The sequence below is a fragment of the Pristiophorus japonicus genome, chromosome 3, assembly GCF_044704955.1.
Source record: "Pristiophorus japonicus isolate sPriJap1 chromosome 3, sPriJap1.hap1, whole genome shotgun sequence".
Classification (NCBI taxonomy): Eukaryota; Metazoa; Chordata; class Chondrichthyes; family Pristiophoridae; genus Pristiophorus; species Pristiophorus japonicus.
In genome coordinates, this window is record NC_091979.1 from 276,405,907 (window position 1) to 276,427,526 (window position 21,620).

The window sequence follows — 21,620 nt, forward strand, 5'->3', positions numbered from 1 at the left end:
AATACTCAATGGTTGCTGCAATATTTTAAACTTACTTAATTTATATATTCTGATGTACGAGAAATAGTATAGCAGAGTAGCTAAGAATTTAAGTTATTTTGTGACATGATTGTGGTCACATGTTTCAGTCACAGCAATGACTGGAATTCATCAACTACATAGAATTTACAGCACAGAAACATGCCATTCGCCAGTGTTTATGCTTCACATGAGCCTCCTCCCACCTTCCTTCATCTAACCCTACCAGCATATCCAACTATTACAGCTAATATTTGCAAAGAGGTTTTTCGGCCAAAGTATCACATCAAAATCATACAATGGAGTCCACTAGGAATTACTGACATAAAGCATCTTGACTAATAAATGCAATGGCATACCTGTCAGAGAAATAATACCATCAGAAACCATAACTACCAAGGAGAAAAGTGAAACAGACAGCTTACATTCTTACAGAAGTTACTACATCATACTCTTTCATGTTGAAGAAATCTTAACTTGTTAAAATTTGCTGAATTGGAATTACTGACAGCTCTGGGATTAGCTTTTGATCCCAGACCTCAATCAGTATATTTACTACACTAGCTACATTAATATATTTCTCATACTGATGTGTTTTACTACAATAGAATCTCATACAAATATTATAGCCCCGATTTTAACCTAACCTGCCTGGCGTGATGGGACATGTTGGGGTCCAATGCTTATATTATACACCGTCTGCTTTTACTCTCCATTGAAGTCAATGGAGTAATTGCAGCAATGTCATTAACGCATGTAAATGAGTCGCTGCACTGCAGATACAAAGGCAGAAATTCTTCAGTGGTTCCACAATCTCCTGCCATAATGTCGGTGGAAGATTGGTGGAAACCTCGAAGAAATGGTGTAAAGAGAATCCCTATGGAAATTACTGGCCAACAGTACTTCTCATGCTATATTTATACAATGGAATTGCTTAAGGTGCTATATGAGTAGCTGGTCAGTATACCATAGAATGTCACAAAAATAGCTACTTCAGAATTCTCTGAAGATCAATTAGAAAATATCCAAAACAGGAAGTTATTCATAATTTCTGGAAGATTTTACTTTACATTTCTGCCACCTTTGTCTAATTTTCTGTTTGGCATCTAAAATTTCTACATTGATATCTGACTGGTAAGTGTTGGCTATTAAATATAGGCACCTACATTTTTCTTCTCCCATGTCTTAGCACCGTAGAGAGGCAGCATATTAGGGGAGTGAAATTGCCCTTTTTTATAGCTCCATTAGCGCCTCTGGGAGTGGGGAGGGGCACGAATGAGGCGCAAGGAGGTTATCGCCCGGGGGAAGGAGTCGACAGCGCCTTTGAGGAAATTGTCCTGCAGATTTTGGGGGCGTTGTGTCATTAGCGCTGTGCCCTGCGATTTGCGTACCGGGCTGGTGCACGCATGGTAATGATGTCATCGCTATGCACGCTGACCCCTCACTGCCCCGCACCTCCCCGCGGGCAGCGAGGATGGCGCGGCTGATGTCACCACCCTCCCCTTTAATTGAAGCGGATGGGCATCCGCGTAGCGCTGACGCTGCCGGCAGAGCGCTGGGCTCTGGAGCGCACCGCTGGGCTCAACGCTGCACTACCGCCCCGGGTGTGCCCCTCCACGGACGCAGAACGCCTCCGATAGTGCTCTGCCTCTGTTAAGGAGTAGAAGGGACGAATTCCGCGCTAGGGGCGGAACTTCCAGGCTGGGCGATAAATGTCCCGGCTCCGGAATGTTACCGCCTCCAAATGGGGCACAGGGCAATTTCGCCCCCTAGAAGTGCATTCAGTCTGTCCAGGCTGCCATGCATCCAAAATTGGTGCGCAATGCCATTAGCATGATCAAGTCACACTGCCTGCAGGCCTACTCTCTGGAAGTGTTTTGCATCACGGAAGTAAAGCTAAGAGGCTTCCAGCTACAGGCCTGGCAGCAGCCCTTGGGTTTGCTGGGGTAAAAAGAAGACTTTTCTTTAAGGTGGATTCCCTGAAATAAGGAATCAACACCAGCCCTTATAACGACCACGGAATCAATCAGACGAAACCTTGGATTCACTTTACGATCTTTATTCAAGCATATGCAGGGGAAGCATCACAGTCTTAGCCGCCTAAGACAAGACCTTCCCCGAGTGATGGTTTCACACACAGTAATACAGTTTCTGAGGCGTGAGGTCCTCATGCACAATCATCTACGACCACCCGTTTGGCCTACAACTAATCAGCGGAGCTATATTGATTCGTTAACCCTTATCAGACTGGCTGCTGTGTGGTTTCGCAGCATTTCCATCTCCCCATAGCATGTGGAACCGACCTCAGTCTATTAGGATGTGTTGTTCTACAGTTTTAACCTTGCTCTGGCTTTTCCAGCTTGGGCTGCAGTTCTTAAAGATAAGACAAAAGCACGAGCTGCGCCCTTTAACCTGATTTCATGCCATATCCTTATTTCAGTCTTAAGTATACTTTTTACCCCCTTACAGGTTCTTCTAGCTCGTGTTGAAGAACAGAGGCTAGAAGGTCACATGGCCCAAAGATTTGGTGGATCCCGGAAAACCTTCTGCTCGGTCCGCTCAGATGCTCTGATAGGCTCCATGTGCCATGCCCACCGTCAGCCTCTTGGGTTTCCACTAGAAATGGATGCCTCTTGGCCACAAGTAGAGGAATTCCATGGGTATGCTAGACCTATGCCTATAGCAGGCACAACTGTGACCATTTGTAGAAGTCCGAACAATCCCAGGGGAATGTCAAAAGGCTGGGGGCCTGACATAACCACTTTTACTCTCAATAGTGCCTGGGAAATTAACATTCCCCGAGTGTTATGGAGCGGAACATCCAGTTCTAATATTTTAATTTCTACCAGCTACAAGACTGCAAGTATTTGCACAGTTCACAGTACCTTATCATATATTCACAAGCATAACTCCATAAAAACCGAGATAGTAAGGAATACTGATACATCATTGGAATTACAACTTAAAAAAAAATCAGAACTGTATATCTATATAATCAAAAGATTTGTGTTTGGCAAAATGTCTGTCGTATCTGAATTGCACCAAGCATGCTAATTAGATCAAATTTCACATATATAAAGGCAACTAATCAAAAAACATTTATGTCTCTCATAACATTCCCACTCACAAAACTGGGATCAACCACATCTTGGACAAATATATCAAAGTTATTTGAGCTGCCATATTAGTTCCCCACCTATCTCACTATATACCCCTAAATTAAATTTGTAACATAATAAACACACAATAATTAAACTATTGTGGAGAAATCTAATACTTACCAATAAACACACCTATCCCATGTTCCAAAATCTAAAATATTTTCTGTTCTGTTGCTAGAGCATGAGAACTTCAACTGGGTCTTGAGTCTGAATATTTGTGGGCCTCTGTACATACATGACCTCTGCATTACCTTAGTCTACTGGTCCTTGTGCATAACTTGGTTTTCTTTCAATGCTTAATACTCCAAATGTAAACAGTTTTACCAATAAGGGTTCTACTGAAGCGAAGGCAACCACAGCACTTCATCCTGTCCATGTTTGGAGGTTACTTTTGTGTATGTGTGTGTGTGTCTGTCTGTGCATATATGCATGCCTTTCCCTCCCGCTTCCCTTTATTCTGTTCCTTTTTCAATGCTGTTCATCTGTAATACCTTAAAGTTCTGATGAAGGCTCCACATCTTTTCACAGATGCTGACTGACCTGCTAAGTGTTTCCAGCATTTCATGGTTTTTTTCTTAATAGTATTATTGCTTTCTAATTCCCTCCTGTCAATCCTTGTACACCGCTAATTCAGTCCAGATTGTTAGAACTGGAGAAGGTAGGCACAGTATTGATAGATTAAGTTGAGTATTTTATTTCAATTACAATTGACAACATTGAGAACAAAATCTTTTAGCCAGCAGAAATGTAATGCTTGGTGATGATACAGATGTTTTACTATGTTAAAAGCACTGCCCTATATAAATGCAAGTTGTTGTTAATGGATTTATCTGTAAATTCAATGGAACTTTACGCACAATATAAGTGAAATTTGAATTAAATTCATAATCTGAAGCTATGAAGATTGTGAGCTTTCAGGTTAGTTTAAGGAATCAACTCAAGATATGGATTGTCCTGTCTGTTCGAGTAAAATGGTGATGCACATGTTCAGATGAACACCACCATTGCATCTGTCTTCTCATCAGATTCCCACTATCATTACAGGTAGTAAATAAACAGATGTTCTTTGTGGCAGAGCCACAGCAAAATAAAAAATATACTTATTGGTCTCTTGGTGCTGGAGTGTTCGGGCCAAAACTGCCCTTCTCCTTAAGGCCTGTTACGACTTCAAATCGGCGGCCATGCTGCGGAGTGAAGGGCCGCCGACTTTTTGTGGAATGGCCGCTGATGGCCCAATTTCCATTCCGAGGTTTCCCAGCGGTACCCTGACACCCCCCTCCCCCCCCACACTGCTCCGCTGCTATCAATCCGTCTTAGGCGCATCATCACCTTGCGCACCGCTGATCTACCCACCTCAACAGCAAAATTTCCCTCTGAAAATCTTTAGCCTGCCCGGCGGTGCCAAAACCTCGTTTTTCCCGGTGGTCCAGTGAAGCTGTTGCCTTCTGCAATGGCGATGCGGCTTCCCTTAAAGGGGAGGATGCACTGTCGCTGCCGCCATGTTTTTTCTTCTGTCGATCCCTGGGTTCGGCCAGGCCACCAACAGGCAGCCTGGCACCTCCTCTTGGATGCCAGGCTGCTGGCCCGGCCGAAACCCGCCCTGGTGGCCCAGTGGACCAAAGTTTTAAAATCACGAAGGCTCTCTCCTTTAAATGAAGGGGAGAGCTGTCGTGATGTGGCACTGTGACGATGTCATCATGGCGGTCGCTTCGCATCGCCCCCAACTTCTGCCCCTCAGGTGTTGCCACCGCCGTGTATCCGCCCCTCTAGTGCAGTCACCGCCCCCATCAACAGCGACTTCCAGAACCGAGTTTTAAAAAACAACAAAGAGCGGAATTTCACTCAAGAGGCGACCTCAACCACAGTTGCAGTAAAAACTATTGCAATGGGATGCGTGCGCCCCGTTTCGGGGGGGGGGGGGAGGGGGGGTGGCGGGGAGCAATTTCAGCCCTTTTCAAGTCCTGGTGACCTAATGGTTAATGCGCATCAGTGCATTCTGGAAGTCTAATGAGGGAGGGAAAGGGAGATCCTTGGTTATTTGGTGAAAATAGATACAGCTGCTTTCCCTGAAACGTTTTGCACACTGATCAGTTTGTGTACACATCTATAACTGATACTGTTATGTATGTAAACATTGTAACTGTGTAAGACTTGCCACCAGAGGGCGCAACTGTTGGGAGCCCAAGGGTCACCTGCACACCTTGTGCAAGGGAGTATAAAAGGTTGTCTGCCATGCTGCTTAGGCACTCTGGAGTTGTATTAAAGAGACTAAGGTCACATCAGTTTTAGCTCACAGTACTCAGTCTTGTGGAGTTCTTCCATATTTAACAGATACCTTTCAGTATTAAGAGTTTCTTTTCTACAACGATATATTTGGAAAATGAATACGCCCATGTTCGCTACAGGTATAAAAAGCCATGTGCACTGTTTGATTGACTTCATGACCACTCAAAACTGCAATTTCTGAAGCCTCAACTGAAACCACATCCAAAAGTAATCTGGTTTTATTGTGATAACATCAATAACTATCTAACAGAACGATTAAAATAATGATAAAATAAAGGTCAGACCTAGATAAGAAGCAAGGGTAACATAAACGGCCAGGGAATAAAGACAGTTATAAAACAGAAGCATAAAAGCACTGTTAAAAATAGGAACTACCATTAAAGACGAAGTAAACTGCCTCCAAAATAAAATGGGGGACTGGAGGCAATAATCTGTAGTGATAAACCAGATGTAGCAGGAATAGCCGAAACATGGCTACATAACGAACAGGACAGGCAACTAAATATTGCAGGCTATAACATAATCAGAAAAAATATGGAAGGAAGAAAGGTTTCGGTAGCTGTACTAATTAAAGATAATATAATGCCCATAGCAAAAAGGGACATAATTAACAGAAGGGTAGAAGCAGAATCCATATGGATTGAAATAAAAGATATATGTTACATGTGCCGCAGCTATCTATTTCCTAACATCTTTTAATATGCGCAGATGCAATCCATCCAGCCTAATTATGTTTCAGCTATACCTGCTACATCTGGTTCCGGTCACGTGAATAAGGATATACTACAGACCATCTAATAGTGGAAAGGAGGTGAAGAAAGAAATATGTGAAATGAGTAAAGGACATAGAATAATAATCATGGGAGATTTTAACTACCCCCAAGTAAAGTGGCAAGAAGAGGTAGCGAAAGGGGTTCAAGGAATGGAGTTTTTACAATGTGTGTAGGATGCCTTCCTTACCCAAAGCCCAACAAGAGAGGGAGCACTGCTAGATCTAGTAATGAGAAATGAACCAGAACAGATGAGAAATAAGCATAGGGAAATACCTAGGCAACATCAATACAGGAAATTAGGGGTGCATGCAATAAAGGTGCAGCAGTTATCATGGGTGACTTTAATATGCATATAGATTGGGCTAACCAAACTGGAAGCAATACGGTGGAGGAGGATTTCCTGGAGTCCATAAGGGGTGGTTTTCTAGACCAATATGTCGAGGAACCAACTGGGGGGAGGCCATCTTAGACTGGGTGTTGTGTAATGAGAGAGGATTAATTAGCAATCTCGTTGTGCGAGGCCCCTTGGGGAAGAGTGACCATAATATGGTGGAATTCTGCATTAGGATGGAGAATGAAACAGTTAATTCAGAGACCATGGTCCAGAACTTAAAGAAGGGTAACTTTGAAGGTAAGAGGCGTGAATTGGCTAGGATAGATTGGCGAATGATACTTAAGGGGTTGACTGTGGATGGGCAATGGCAGACATTTAGAGACCGCATGGATGAACTACAACAATTGTACATCCCTGTCTGGCGTAAAAATAAAAAAGGGAAGGTGGCTCAACTGTGGCTATCAAGGGAAATCATGGATAGTATTAAAGCCAAGGAAGTGGCATACAAATTGGCCAGAAATAGCAGTGAACCTGGGGACTGGGAGAAATTTAGAAATTTAGAGGAGGACAAAGGGTTTGATTAGGGCAGGGAAAATAGAGTACGAGAGGAAGCTTGCAGGGAACATTAAGACGGACTGCAAAAGTTTCTATAGATATGTAAAGAGAAAAAGGTTAGTAAAGACAAATGTAGGTCCCCTGCAGTCAGAATCAGGGGAAGTCATAACGGGGAACAAAGAAATGGCAGACCAATTGAACAAGTACTTTGGTTCGGTATTCACTAAGGAGGACACAAACAACCTTCTGGATATAAAAGGGGTCAGAGGGTCCAGTAAGAAGGAGGAACTGAGGGAAATCCTTATTAGTCGGGAAATTGTGTTGGGGAAATTGATGGGATTGAAGGCCGATAAATCCCCAGGGCCTGATGGACTGCATCCCAGAGTACTTAAGGAGGTGGCCTTGGAAATAGCGGATGCATTGACAGTCATTTTCCAACATTCCATAGACTCTGGATCAGTTCCTATTGAGTGGAGGGTAGCCAATGTAACCCCACTTTTTAAAAAAGGAGGGAGAGAGAAAACAGGGAATTATAGACCGGTCAGTCTAACATCGGTAGTGGGTAAAATGATGGAATCAATTATTAAGGATTTCATAGCAGCGCATTTGGAAAGAGGTGACATGATAGGTCCAAGTCAGCATGGATTTGTGAAAGGGAAATCATGCTTGACAAATCTTCTGGAATTTTTTGAGGATGTTTCCAGTAGAGTGGACAAGGGAGAACCAGTTGATGTGGTATATTTGGACTTTCAGAAGGCTTTCGACAAGGTCCCACACAAGAGATTAATGTGCAAAGTTAAAGCACATGGGATTGGGGGTCATGTGCTGACATGGATTGAGAACTGGTTGTCAGACAGGAAGCAAAAGAGTAGGAGTAAATGAGTACTTTTCAGAATGGCAGGCAGTGACGAGTGGGGTACCGCAAGGTTCTGTGCTGGGGTCCCAGCTGTTTACATTGTACATTAATGATTTAGACGAGGGGATTAAATGTCGTATCTCCAAATTTGCGGATGACACTAAGTTGGGTGGCAGTGTGAGGCTGCAGAGTGACTTGGATAGGTTAGGTGAGTGGGCAAATGCATGGCAGATGAAGTATAATGTGGATAAACGTGAGGTTATCCACTTTGGTGGTAAAAACAGAGAGACAGACTATTATCTGAATGGTGACAGATTAGGAAAAGGGGAGATGCAACGAGGCCTGGGTGTCATGGTACATCAGTCATTGAAGGTTGGCATGCAGGTACAGCAGGCGGTTAAGAAAGCAAATGGCATGTTGGCCTTCATAGCGAGGGGATTTAAGTACAGGGGCAGGGAGGAGTTGCTACAGTTGTACAGGGCCTTGATGAGGTCACACCTGGAGTATTGTGTACACTTTTGGTCTCCTAACTTGAGGAAGGACATTCTTGCTATTGAGGGAGTGCAGCGAAGGTTCACCAGACTGATTCCCGGGATGGCGGGACTGACATATCAAGAAAGACTGGATCAACTGGGCTTGTATTCACTGGAGTTCAGAAGAATGAGAGTGTATCTTATAGAAACGTTTAAAATTCTGATGGGTTTAGACAGGTTAGATGCAGGAAGAATGTTCCCAATGTTGGGGAAGTCCAGAACCAGGGGTCACAGTCTGAGGATAAGGGGTAAGCCATTTAGGACCGAGATGAGGAGAAACTTCTTCACCCAGAGAGTGGTGAACCTGTGGAATTCTCTACCACAGAAAGTTATTGAGGCCAATTCACTAAATATATTCAAAAAGGAGTTAGATGTAGTCCTTACTACTAGGGGGATCAAGGGGTATGGCGAGAAAGCAGGAATGGGGTACTGAAGTTGCATGTTCAGCCATGAACTCATTGAATGGCGGTGCAGGCTCGAAAGGCCTACTCCTGCACTTATTTTCTATGTTTCTAATAGCGATTAAAATATAATAAGGTTTAAGATCAAGATTGAGAAGGACATAAGTAAGACAAAGTTGAAAGTAATAAATTGAGAAAAAGCTGATTTTATTGGGATAACAATGGAACTAGGGAAAGTAAACTGGAAAAAATTACTGACAAACATTGAGATAGAACAGCAGTGGGAAACATTTAAAATAGTGATCATTGGAGTCTCAAGGAAATATATCCCACTAAAAAGCAACAACAAACTCGCCATTAATGACACACCATGGACAAATAAAGAAATAAGGGCAAAACTGAATCCAAAGAAAAAGGCATACACTAAGTGAATAAACAACAGAAGAGAGCATGACAAAAGGGAATATGTAAAAATTAGGAAAGTAGTAAAAAGAAACAGTTAGAAAGGCAAAGAGAAAAGACATAATTAAATTATCAAGGAATATAAAAAGAAATAGTAAAGTATACTACAGACGCACGAATAACAAAAGAAATATCAGGGTAGGGATAGAGCCACTAAGGGTTACACACGATAAGCTCACAGGTATTGACAGAAAAATGGCAGCAATATTAAATAAATACTTCGCCTCGATATTTACCAGGAAGATTAACATGGTGGTCATAGCATTAGAAGAAGAGATCAAAAAGGAGTTAAATACATTTAAGATAAAAAGGGGGGAGATAATTGATAAACGAATCAAACTTAAAGAGGATAATACCCCTGGTCTGCATGGATTGCACACGCGCATATTAAAAAAAGTTAGGGAAGAGATAGCAGAGGCACTATGACATATAGTTAAAAATTGATTAGAAAAGGGAATAGTGCCAGAGGACTGGCGGGCAGCTAATGTGATTCCTATATTTACAAAAGGGAGATAGAACAAGTGCAGGGAACCATAGATGAATTAGCTTTATGTCAGTGGTAGGAAAGATAATGGAATCCTTGCTTAAAGATGTAATAGAAAAACTAGAAACTGAAAATGTAAGAAAGAGCAGTCAGCATGGGTTTCAAAAGGGAAGGTCATGCTAGACTCTTTACTGAATTCTTTGAAGAAGTAGCAGAAAGGGAAGGTGGGGTAGTGCAGCACACGTAATATGTTTAGATTTCCAAGAGGCCTTTGATAAGATATCATATAGTAGATTCATGACGGATAGCAATCTGGCTACAAAACAGAAAACAGAAAGTAGGAGTTAATGGTAGATACTCAGACTAGCAAAAGGCGGGAAATGGTGTTCCACAGGGATTAGTGCTGGGACCACTGTTGTTCACCATTTGTATAAATGATTTGGACTTGGGAATCGGAAGTACAATTTCAAAATTTGAGGACTAGGACAAAATACAGGCAGACATTAAACAACTTGCAGAATGGGCATGCAAATGAACTTCATTATTTATAATTGTGAGGTGGTACATTTTAGTAGGAAGAATAAGGAGGACACATACATCCTGGAAAATAGGTGTTTAAATGGGGTGGAGGAGCAGAGCGATCTCAGGGTACAGATACGCAAATCACTAAAAGTAGCGATGCAAGCTAATAAGGCCATAAAAAAAGCAAACAAAGTACTGGGGTTCCAGAGGGATAGTAGTGAAAAGCAGAGAAGTTATGTTAAACCTGTATAGAACCTTGGTTAGACCACACTTGGAGTATAGTGAATAGTTCTGGTCTCCATATTATAAAAAGGATATAGAGGCACTGGAGAAGGTGCAAAAAAGATTTACTAGACTTATACCAGAACAGAGAGATTATACCTATCAAGAAAGATTGAATAGGTTAGAGGGATGACTTGATAGAGGTCTTTAAAATTATGAAAGTGTTTGATAGTGTAGATGTAGAGAAGATGTTTTCACTTGTGGGCGAGACCAGAACTAAGGTCCACAAATATAAGATAGTCACTAATAAATCCAATAGGGAATTCAGAAGAAACGTCTTAGAATGTGGAACTCGCTACCACAGGGAATGGTTGAGGCGAATAGCATAGATGCCTTTAAGAGGAAGCTAAATAAACATATGGGGGAGAAAGGAATAGGATATGTTAACAGGGTTAGATGAAGTAGGGTAGGAGGTGGCTCTTGTGAAGCATAAACACCTGCATGGACATTTTGGGCCGAATGGCATGTTTCTGTGCTGTAAATACTATGTAACACAATGTAATGGAGGCTGCTCTTCATGTGAGAAGCAAACTTCCTGTTAGATTAGCTGAGGACTTACAGAGCAATCTGTGACCTGACTTTATAGGCTTCCAGCTGAAGAAAAGACACAAAGAAGAGCTTTTATCATGGGAAGGAATACAAACAGGAAAATGGAGAGAAAAATAACAAAAAAAAACTTACTACAAAAGATATATTTTCACTTTACCTGCATAGGAACTTGAACCAGTGGTGCCTAAACCTTCAGGGGGAGAAATTCGGTCGCGCCTCAGTTGGGGTGGTGTCCTGGGCGGAGCTGTAAATTTTGTGCCGGCAAATGGTTTGCGTCTATCGCCACACAATTCATCAGCTGGGCCCGGAGTTTGGAGCAGGGGTGCTAAAGGAGGGGTTGCACGCCTCTTTTAGGGCGCTAGTTCGGCTGAGCAAGGGAAAATCCCGAACTAAACAGCCAGCCTCGAAGCGCCATAACAGAGGCCAGGGGGTGATGGGGGGAATAAAACGAAAAAAAGCCACTAAAAACATTCCCAATCCATAGCTCTCACCACCACAACATAAATCTCAAAAAAATTTAAAAAAAATAATCACACTTGCCTGAGGTCGGCATTACTTATCTCACCATGGCCGCTACAGCTTCGAATGCCTGCTTTCACAGACGTTCCCACGAGGGCGCGCTATGGAGTGCTAAGGGTCGGGCGGCAACCAAAAATCGAGCCGCTGTTGCAACCAGAAGCGTTGCACACCGGCTCGTCACTTCTGAGCGGTAATGCTCCCCACCTCATCAATACCGGCACCGAATGTCCCGGCCGGCCGCTGGAAGCTGACTGTCGGGGCGCAAGTGCTTTCCACCACCGAGAGGGCCGGCAGAAGATCGAAAATCCAGCACTTAATGTTTGTCACATTTTTTAAATCTCATAATACTCCTGTGTAGCTGTCATGTATGCATGTTACTGTATGTACTGTAACACTAGACCACTGAATGTAGCTTCACCGTGTATGCACTATACCTGTACCACCAGAGGGTGCTGCTCCTGGAGACCTAAGGGTCACCTATACACTGCAGGTAACCCAGTATAAAAGGGAGCTCACCTCGGTGTCCTCACTCTAGGAGCTGCAATAAAGGACAAAGGTCACTACAGTTCAAGTACTATACCCTTACCTCGTGGAGTCATTATTAGAGTGCTTGCATACACTACAACTGGCGACGCGGTTACGAATTTCCACACACAATATGTCTAACCTAAGCAACTTCCAACAATTTGCTGATGGGGAAGATTGGGGTGCCTTTGTGGAAAGGCTAGAACACTTTTTCATCACGAACGACCTGGCTGGGGACTCACCGATCTCGCTGGTGAACAAGCGCAGAGCCATCCTGCTCAGCAGTTGTGAGCCCACTATCCATGGCCTCGTCAGGGACCTGCTAGCCCCGGCGAAGGTGACGACCAAGACCTATGTGGAGCTCGTAACTTTAATACAAGAACAACTTAAACCTATAGAGAGCATCCTCACAGCCAGACACCGGTTCTACACCCACCAGCCGCCCGGATGCCAAGAAATTGCTAAATATGCTGCAGATCTGAGAAGATTGGCTGCACCATGTGATTTTGGGCAACCACCTCACCGAAGCACTAAGGGTCATCTTCGTTATTGGAATCGGCTACGAGGGCCTCCTCCACAAGCTGCTCTCTGCGGAAACTACAGTCACCCTGCAGAAGGCAATTAAAAAGTGAGCCAGGCATTCATGATTTCGGTCTGTGACTCCAAAAGGATGAGGACTCACCCCCTGGACTCTAACCTGATGAGTACAGTGAACCGAATGGCGTCTTTCAGAGGCAAGACTGCTGTTCCGAATCCTGCAACCCTGAGTCTGCCACATGGGGCCAACCGACTAGCCCCGTGCTGGCGCTGTGGAGGAAACCACAGGGCCCACCAGTGCTGATACAAAGACTATACCTGCAAAGGCTGCAACACTAAAGGTCACCTTCAGTGAATGTGTCGCTGAAGAGTTGGCCAATCACCTGGGCTCCAGCGCTGATGAAGACGAAGCTGCTCAGCCCCTGGAAGAGGAGTATGGAGTATATACCTGCTCCACCGAGAGTTCCCCATGGAAAATGGAAGTAGAAATCAACGGGGTTCCAGTCTCAATGGAGATTGACACAGGGGCGAGCCAGTCGTTGATGAATCAGACGGCCTTTGAGAAACTCTGGGACAATCCCGCCAAACGACCCAAAATATCCCCAATCCAGGCAAAGCTGCTCACCTACACAACAGACACCATTCCCAGTCATTGGCAGCGTGGAGGTCCAGGTATCTCATGGCGGCGTGATGCACAAACTTCCCCTGTGGATTGTTGCCGGTGATGGTCTAATGATGCTGGGAAGAAGTTGGATGAAGCAAGTCCAAATCTGTTGGAGTGATGAAGGCCTCCGGGCCCCAGCGATCAACATCCTACGCGGCCCCAAACTTGGATCCATTGCAGCACCTGGAAATCCTACCGTCCAACTCGACTGCACGGCGACGACACAGACTGCGCATCTCAACGGGATGATCCAACCTGAACGACCAGACCTCACCTTTCGGGCTCCAGTGACAGGACTCTGAGGGAAGAAGATCGGTGCAGAAGGTAGATTCCGGGCGTCCGTGGCAGAACCTGGGGAGAAAAGGATCACCGCAGTCTACCTCGTAGAGAGAGAAGATGGCGCCCGCACCATGAGGCGAAACACCTGGAATCAAGATGGCTGCGACCAGACCACGAGGGGCAGCGTTGAGGGGGCAACACGTGTCACCGAGTGGCGAACCGGATTGGGGTAAAGATTGCAAGGTCTTCTTAAAGGAGACCAGCAACCCAGAACAATTAAAGGGACAGTTCCACTCTTGGCACAGTGATGCCGATGATATTAAAGATAAAAGTGTAAAGAATGAATGCAGGTATATAAATGTACTGTTGAATAGTGATGCCGGCAATGCTAATGGGAGAAATGTAACGAATGCTTCAAAAGATGATGTAAGTGACAAGTTTGCACTGTTGAACGGTGATGCCAGTAATGCTAACGTGACAAATGTAACCTGTGTAAGTGACAAACGTGAAAGTGTAAAGAAGTATAACAATGTCGAAGTAGCTAGTAGTGATCGGAGCCAATGTATCATGTACGCTAATGATAGAATGAGAAATGATACCGGGTTCTACATATATAATGACAATGCCAAAGGGAACCCCCTGTGGGAAACACCCAGGTCCAGCGGGCTACCTGATCATGTAGCCTGCGCTTTCCGGGACCAGTGTGATGCCCCAGGAAGGGTTCACACACACCCAGTGGGAGCATACCCACTGCAGGGGCAGCGGTCAATGGGCAGCACAGCCAGCGCTACTGGCAACCTGCTCCAGATTGGCCCTACCCCTCCTGGCCACCAGGGCCAGCACCGGGAGCAAGAGGCCAGTACTCTCCAGCTTTCCCGGTGGAACCTGGATTGACCAGATTTCCACCACCAATGGAGGTCAAGGAGGCCACACCACCCTATGGCCCTGCCCACCACTAAACGGCACCACCTACTCGTTTAACAATGTATGTACCTTACCCATAGAACTTTCTCCACCATTGCGGAATCCTCCAACAGTGACACCCACATGGTCTATGCATGGGGTGGGGGGGGGAATGGATGTGTGCAGCCACGAGCACATAGATCACACCTGGCACCCACACAAACCTCCCACAACCACCCATCGCCCCACCACTGATCACTTCCTTATGTCATGGCAATAAAGACGTGGTAAAGGCTTAGGGGGGGGGAGTGTTGTCATGTATGCATGCTAATATATGTACTGTAACACTAGACCACTGAATGTAGCTTCACCCTGTATACACTATACCTGTACCACCAGAGGGTGCTGCTGCTGGAGACCTATGGGTCACCTGTACACTGCAGGTAACCAAGTATAAAAGGAAGCTCACCTCTTGGTGTCCTCACTCTAGGAGCCGCAATAAAGGACTAAGGTCACTACAGTTCAAGTACTATACCCTTACCTCGTGGAGCCATTATTAGAGTGCTTGCATACACTACAGAAGTGCCTTGGGATGTTTCACTACGTTAAAGGCGCTATATAAATACAAGTTGCTGTTGTTGTTATATGGATTTATGTTTGGCCGAGGTATATGCTTTTTCCCCATCAGGAGAAACGTATGTGATTGAAATGAAGTGATTGATGTAAACTATTTGGTGGAAAAGTTAGAACAAATCTTTTTTGCATTGCAACAGATGTGGATTATTTACTCAAACCATAAAGAAACCATCAAATAGAACCTGGGAGGAACAATGCTTGTCAATGAAGGAAGGATCATCTACAATGTTCCTCTTAATCTATTCCAGCCTGAAGGCAACTAAAAACAGCTGGGCATTTCAATTGAAAATAATAGGTGGGGAAGGGCTAAGAAGTAAGCGTTCTCCATTTCAAAGTTCTTACAAATATGCTACATCTTTCTTAAATTGTCTAACTGGACTTTAAGGGAAGGGGAGAAGAATAAAGTCCAGCATTAGATTAATGAGACAAATCTACCAGATATTCTGATCTGGACCATATACATATATTACTATATACCACTTATATTGTTTGCCTTGGGCAACTGCAGAAAGATTATATTATCATACGGTTGTTAAGCTGGCAATGTACAGCTGCAGTTTCAAACTTATGAAAAATGCTACACAGTCGTTACCTAAATTTAACTTACTGTTTTATTTTTTTAGGTCAGTTTATAAGGATTTTATATTTGGAATATTTTTATATAAAATTGGTTGAAGTTCACAGAAAAATTGCTTATAACTGGACTTACATAATAGAGAGATGAAGATAAGTAGGCTAAGCACTCTATTCATGCAATGATTCCAATGGCCCTGGAGTTTCCATTCTATTGCACTATTTTTTTGGGCGCAATTTGACCAAAATTAGCATAGTCAGTGCAAAAGATCGTGAATTTTAAGGGCAATATGAGTTCAGCGCAACTCAAGTTTCCGTGATCTTTTGCATTAGTTTCAAAAACATCGCGCAGGAAGCAGGGCCCACCCACAAAATTGGTCATGCCACAAGAGTGAATTTATCATTATTGGGAGTTTCTGCTAATTGCGTTTATTTGCAGGCCTTCAGGGAGCCTTCAAAAATTAAGCTGCTTCTTTTGGGCATCATCTTCATCATAGGCAGTCCCACGACTCGAGGATGACTTGCTTCCACGTCAAAAAGTTCACAGGTGTTTCAATGAAGGACCTAAAATTCCAGTCCTGAACTAAATCTTGAAGGGTGGAAGATGCCTTTGTGTGGATTTTTTTAACATATGGTGACCGTTGCACACCAGCCACCACATGGGCTTGACAGAGCTAGGTATTGGTCCAGTAGCAAGGATTAACCAAGACGACTGGAGACCAGCTCTGCTGCATGGACCTAGTGTGCACACATATTGCAGTGTGGATGGGTCCGTGCTGCCCCTGGGCCCTCGTCTCTTCTGGGCCCCAAACTCATGCCTCTCCTGGGCCCCGATCACGTCCCTCTACAGTCTCTCACCACTCCTTCGCCCTGACCATGCTGCTCCTGATGTACCTGCCCACGCTCCAATCACCGACCTGGATCTTGGTGACATCCGTCTTCACTGCCGTAGCTCTCCTGCTCCAGCATGTGCTGCTCCCTGGAGTGGTATGCCGCCACACTGCTCCTTCCGCTCCCCGACCTGCTCCGATGGTGCTCGTAGGCCGGGAGTTTAGCAGTAAATACTCTGTTAATATTCTTTTGGGCACAAGGACACTAAAAGGTACGTTTTAATAGCTTTTAAATGTGATATTTGTTTTAATGTATTAAGAAACTGACCAATGTATCCAATATAACTAGAAATATTTTTAGATAGTTTTTAAAAGTAAATTTCAGTGATTTAAAATCTGGTCACTCAGAGGTGGTGGATTGGCACTGTGATAAATCTATTTTCAGCTATTTTAATCAAACTTCATTTGGAGTGAATCAAACTGGCTGAAGACTGGGTTCTGTGATGGTGGGGACCTCAGGAGGAGGCCAATATGGATCATCCACTCGACCCTTATGGCTGAAAGTGGTTGCAAATGCTTTAGCCTTGTCTTTTGCTGGGCTTCACCATCATTGAGGATGGGGATATTCATGGAGCCTCCTCCTCCCGTTAGTTGTTTAATTGTCCATCACCATTCACGACTGGATGAGGCAGGCCTGCAGAGCTTTGATCTGATTCGTTGGTTATGGGATTGCTTAGCTCTGTCTATAGCAAGCTGCTTCCGCTGTTTAGCATGCATGTGTTGCAGTTTCCCCAGGTTGGTACCTGGTGCTGCTCCTGGCATGCTCTTCTACACTCCTCATTAAACCAGGGTTGGTTCCCTCGCTTAATGGTAATGGTAGTGTGAGGGCCAGATTGTGGTGGAATATAATTCAGCTGCTGCTGATGGCTCACAGCTCTTCATGGATGCCCAGTTTTGAGCTGCTGGATCCGTTCTGAATCTATCTCATTTGGCATGGTGGTAGTGCCACACTACATGATGGAGGGTGACTTCAGTGTGAAGATGGGATTTGTGCGGTGATCACTGCTACCAATGATGTCATGGACAGATGTATCTACGACAGGTAGATTGGTGAGGACAAGGTCAAGTAGGTTTTGCCCCTCGTGTTGGTTCTCTCACCACCTGCCACAGGCCCAGTCTGGCAGCTATGTCCTTCAGGACTCGACCAACTCAGTCAGTAGTGGTGCTACTGAGCCACTCTTGGTGAAGGGCATTGAACATAAGAACATAAGAATTAGGAACAGGAGTAGGCCATCTAGCCCCTCGAGCCTGCTCCGTCATTCAATAAGATCATGGCTGATCTGGTCGTGGACTCAGCTCCACTTACCCGCCCTCTCCCCGAAACCCTTAATTCCCTTATTGCTTAAAAATCTATCTATCTTTGACTTGAATACATTCAATGAGCTAGCCTCATCTGCTTCCTTGGGCAGAGAATTCCACAGATTCACAACCCTCTGGGAGAAGAAATTATTTCTCAACTCGGTTTTAAATTGGCTCCTCCGTATTTTGAGGCTGTGCCCCCTAGTTCTAGTCTCCCCTACCAGTGGAAACAACCTCGCTGCCTCTATCTTGTCTATCCCTTTCATGATTTTAAATGTTTCTATAAGATCACCCCTCATCCTTCTGAACTCCAATGAGTAAAGACCCAGTCTACTTAATCTATCATAAGGTAACCCCCTCATTTCTGGAATCAGCCTAGTGAATCGTCTCTGTACCCCTTCCAAAGCTAGTATAGCCTTCCTTAAGTAAGGTGACCAAAACTGCACGCAGTACTCCAGGTGCGGCCTTACCAATACCTTATACAGTTGCAGCAAGACCTCCCTGCTTTTGTACTCCATCCCTCTCGCAATGAAGGCCAACATTCCATTTGCCTTCCTGATTACCTGCTGCACCTGCAAACTAACCTTTTGGGATTCATGCACAAGGACCATCAGCCGGTCCAGGCAGCGGGCGGTCGAGGGGGTCGTTCAACCTGACTGCCTGCCTCTCTTCCGCTCTTACATCCGGTCCAGGGTGTCCTTGGAGATGGAGCACGCGGTGTCCACCGGTACGCTCGCGGCCTTCCGCGAGAGATGGGCACCGGAGGGACTGGAGTGCATCATCACGCCCGGCAACCAAATTTTAATTTGATTTTACGTTTTAAAGTTTAATTTGTTTTAATTGCCAGTGCTTTTAGTGTCCCCCTCCCCTTTTATAGGGGGCACTGGAAAAAATTTGATTTTAGTGCCCAAAAAAAACCCACAAAAAAAAATGAAAAACACAAAAAAAAAGGAAAAAAGGGCCTTGTAAATGTCTGGTGTGTCACCCAGGTCGGGTGGCACGGTTTAATGTTTTATGTTTTTGCAGGTGAACTCCAAAAAGAGTTTCATGCACAAGGACCCCCAGGTCCCTCTGCACCACAGCATGTTGTAATTTCTCCCCATTCAAATAATATTCCCTTTTACTGTTTTTTTCCCCCAAGGTGGATGACCTCACACTTTCCGACATTGTATTCCATCTGCCAAATCTTAGCCCATTCGCTTAACCTATCTAAATCTCTTTGCAGCCTCTCCGAGTCCTCTACACAACCCGCTTTCCACCTATCTTAGTGTCATCTGCAAATTTTGTTGCACTACACTCTGTCCCCTCTTCTAGGTCATCTATGTATATTATAAACAGTTGTGGTCCCAGCACTGATCCCTGTGGCACACCACTAACCACTGATTTCCAACCGGAAAAGGACCCATTTATCCCGACTCTCTGCTTTCTGTTCGCCAGCCAATTCTCTATCCATGCTAATACATTTCCTCTGACTCCGCGTACCTTTATCTTCTGCAGTAACCTTTTGTGTGGCACCTTATCGAATGCCTTTTGGAAATCTAAATACACCACATCCATCGGTACACCTCTATCCACCATGCTCGTTATATCCTAATGATAGTTTCAAGCATTTTCCCCACTACAGATGTTAAACTAACCGGCCTATAGTTACCTGCCTTTTGTCAGCCCCCTTTTTTAAACAGAGGCGTTACATTAGCTGCTTTCCAATCCGCTGGCACCTCCCCAGAGTCCAGAGAATTTTGGTAGATTATAACGAATGCATCTGCTATAACTTCCGCCATCTCTTTTAATACCCTGGGATGCATTTCATCAGGACCAGGGGACTTGTCTACCTTCAGTCCCATTAGCCTGTCCAGCACTACCCCCCTAGTGATAGTGATTGTCTCAAGGTCCTCCCTTCCCACATTCCTGTGGCCTGCAAATTTTGGCATGGTTTTTGTGTCTTCCACTGTGAAGACGGAAGCAAAATAATTGTTTAAGGTCTCAGCCATTTCCACATTTCCCATTATTAAATCCCCCTTTTCATCTTCTAAGGGACCAACATTTACTTTCGTCACTCTTTTCCGTTTTATATATTGGTAAAAGCTTTTACTATCTGTTTTTATCTTCCCTTTCTTTATTGCTTTTTTAGTCATTCTTTGAAGTCCCCCACCCAGAGTACATTCTGTGTCCATGCTACTCTCAGTGTTTCTTCCAAGTGGTGTTCAACATGAAGGAGCACTGATTCATCAGCTGAAGGAAGGTGGTAGTTGGTAATCAGCAGGAGATGTCCTTACCCATGCTTGACCTGAAGCCATGAGACTTCAAGGGATTCAGAGTCAATGTTGAGGACTCTCAGGGCCACTCCCTCTGACTGTATACCACTGCGCCACCACCTCGATGAGTCTGTCCTGCTGGTGAGACAGGACATACCCAGGGATGGTGATGGCGGAGTCTGGGACATTGGCTGAAAGGTATGATTATGACTATGTCAGGCTGTTGCTTGACTAGTCTGTGGGACAGCTCTCCCAATTTTGGCACGTCCCCAGATGTTGGTTCGGAGGTCTTTTCTGGGTTGACTGGGCTGGTGTGCCGTTGTCGTGTCCGAAGCCGGTGCCGAGGTTGATGCCGAGTGGTCTGTCCGGTTTTGTTCTTATTACTGTTTCTTGTAGTGGTTTGTTGCAACTGAATCGCATGCTATGCCATTTCAGAGGGTAGTTGAGTGTCAAACACATTGCTGTGGGTCTGGAGTCACATATAGGCCAGACCAGGTAAGGACGGCAGATTTCCATCCCTAAAGGACATTAGTGAACGAGATGGGTTTTTCTGACAAACTGGTAGTTTCATGGCCGTCATTACTGATACCAGCTTTTTAATACAGATTTATTTATGTGGAGGGACAGCTGTGGCTCAGTGGGTAGCATACTCACCTCTGAGTCAGAAGGTTGTAGGTTCAAGTCCTACTCCAATGACTTGAGCACATAAATCTAGGCTGACACTCCAGTGCAATCCCAAGGGAGTGCTGCACTATCAGAGGTGCCGTCTTTCAGATGAGACATGAAATCGAGGCCCAGTTTGCCCTCTCAGGTGGACGTAAAAGATCCCATGGTACTATTTTGAAGAAGCGCTGGGGAATTATCCCCGGTGTCCTGGCCAATATTTATCCCATAACAAAACTAATTATCTGGTCATTATCACATTGCTGTTTGTGGGAATATGCTGGTGTGCAAATTGGCTGCCGCGTTTCCCACATTACAACAGTAACTACACTCCAAAAGTACTTCATTGACTGTAAGGCGCTTTGAGAGGTCTGGTTGTCGTGAAACGCGCTATATAAATCCAAGTCTTTGGGGAAAAAATTGGGGTCGTAACGGGCTGCTACCGACTCCCGCGAGATTTAGTGGGAATTTAGCGGGGCACTAACCGGTAGTGCCCCGCTTGTATTAATAGCGCCCCGGGCCGCTGTGCGGCGACCCGCCCCGTGAAGCTGCTCGCGGGGCGAAAATTAAAGGGAAGGTGCGGCAGTAAAAAATAAAAAAATGACTGACTTATCAGTCACGGCCTTCTTGATTGCAGGGTCTGTGCCGCAATCTTGCAGCC

At 44.7% G+C, this 21,620-nt stretch overlaps 1 protein-coding gene across 3 annotated transcripts in view; it reads right to left on the reverse strand.

The window, feature by feature from the left end:
* Window positions 1-21,620, reverse strand: part of LOC139260303 (disintegrin and metalloproteinase domain-containing protein 12) — a 482,943-nt gene that overhangs the window by 86,999 nt on the left and 374,324 nt on the right. The window lies entirely within an intron of this gene.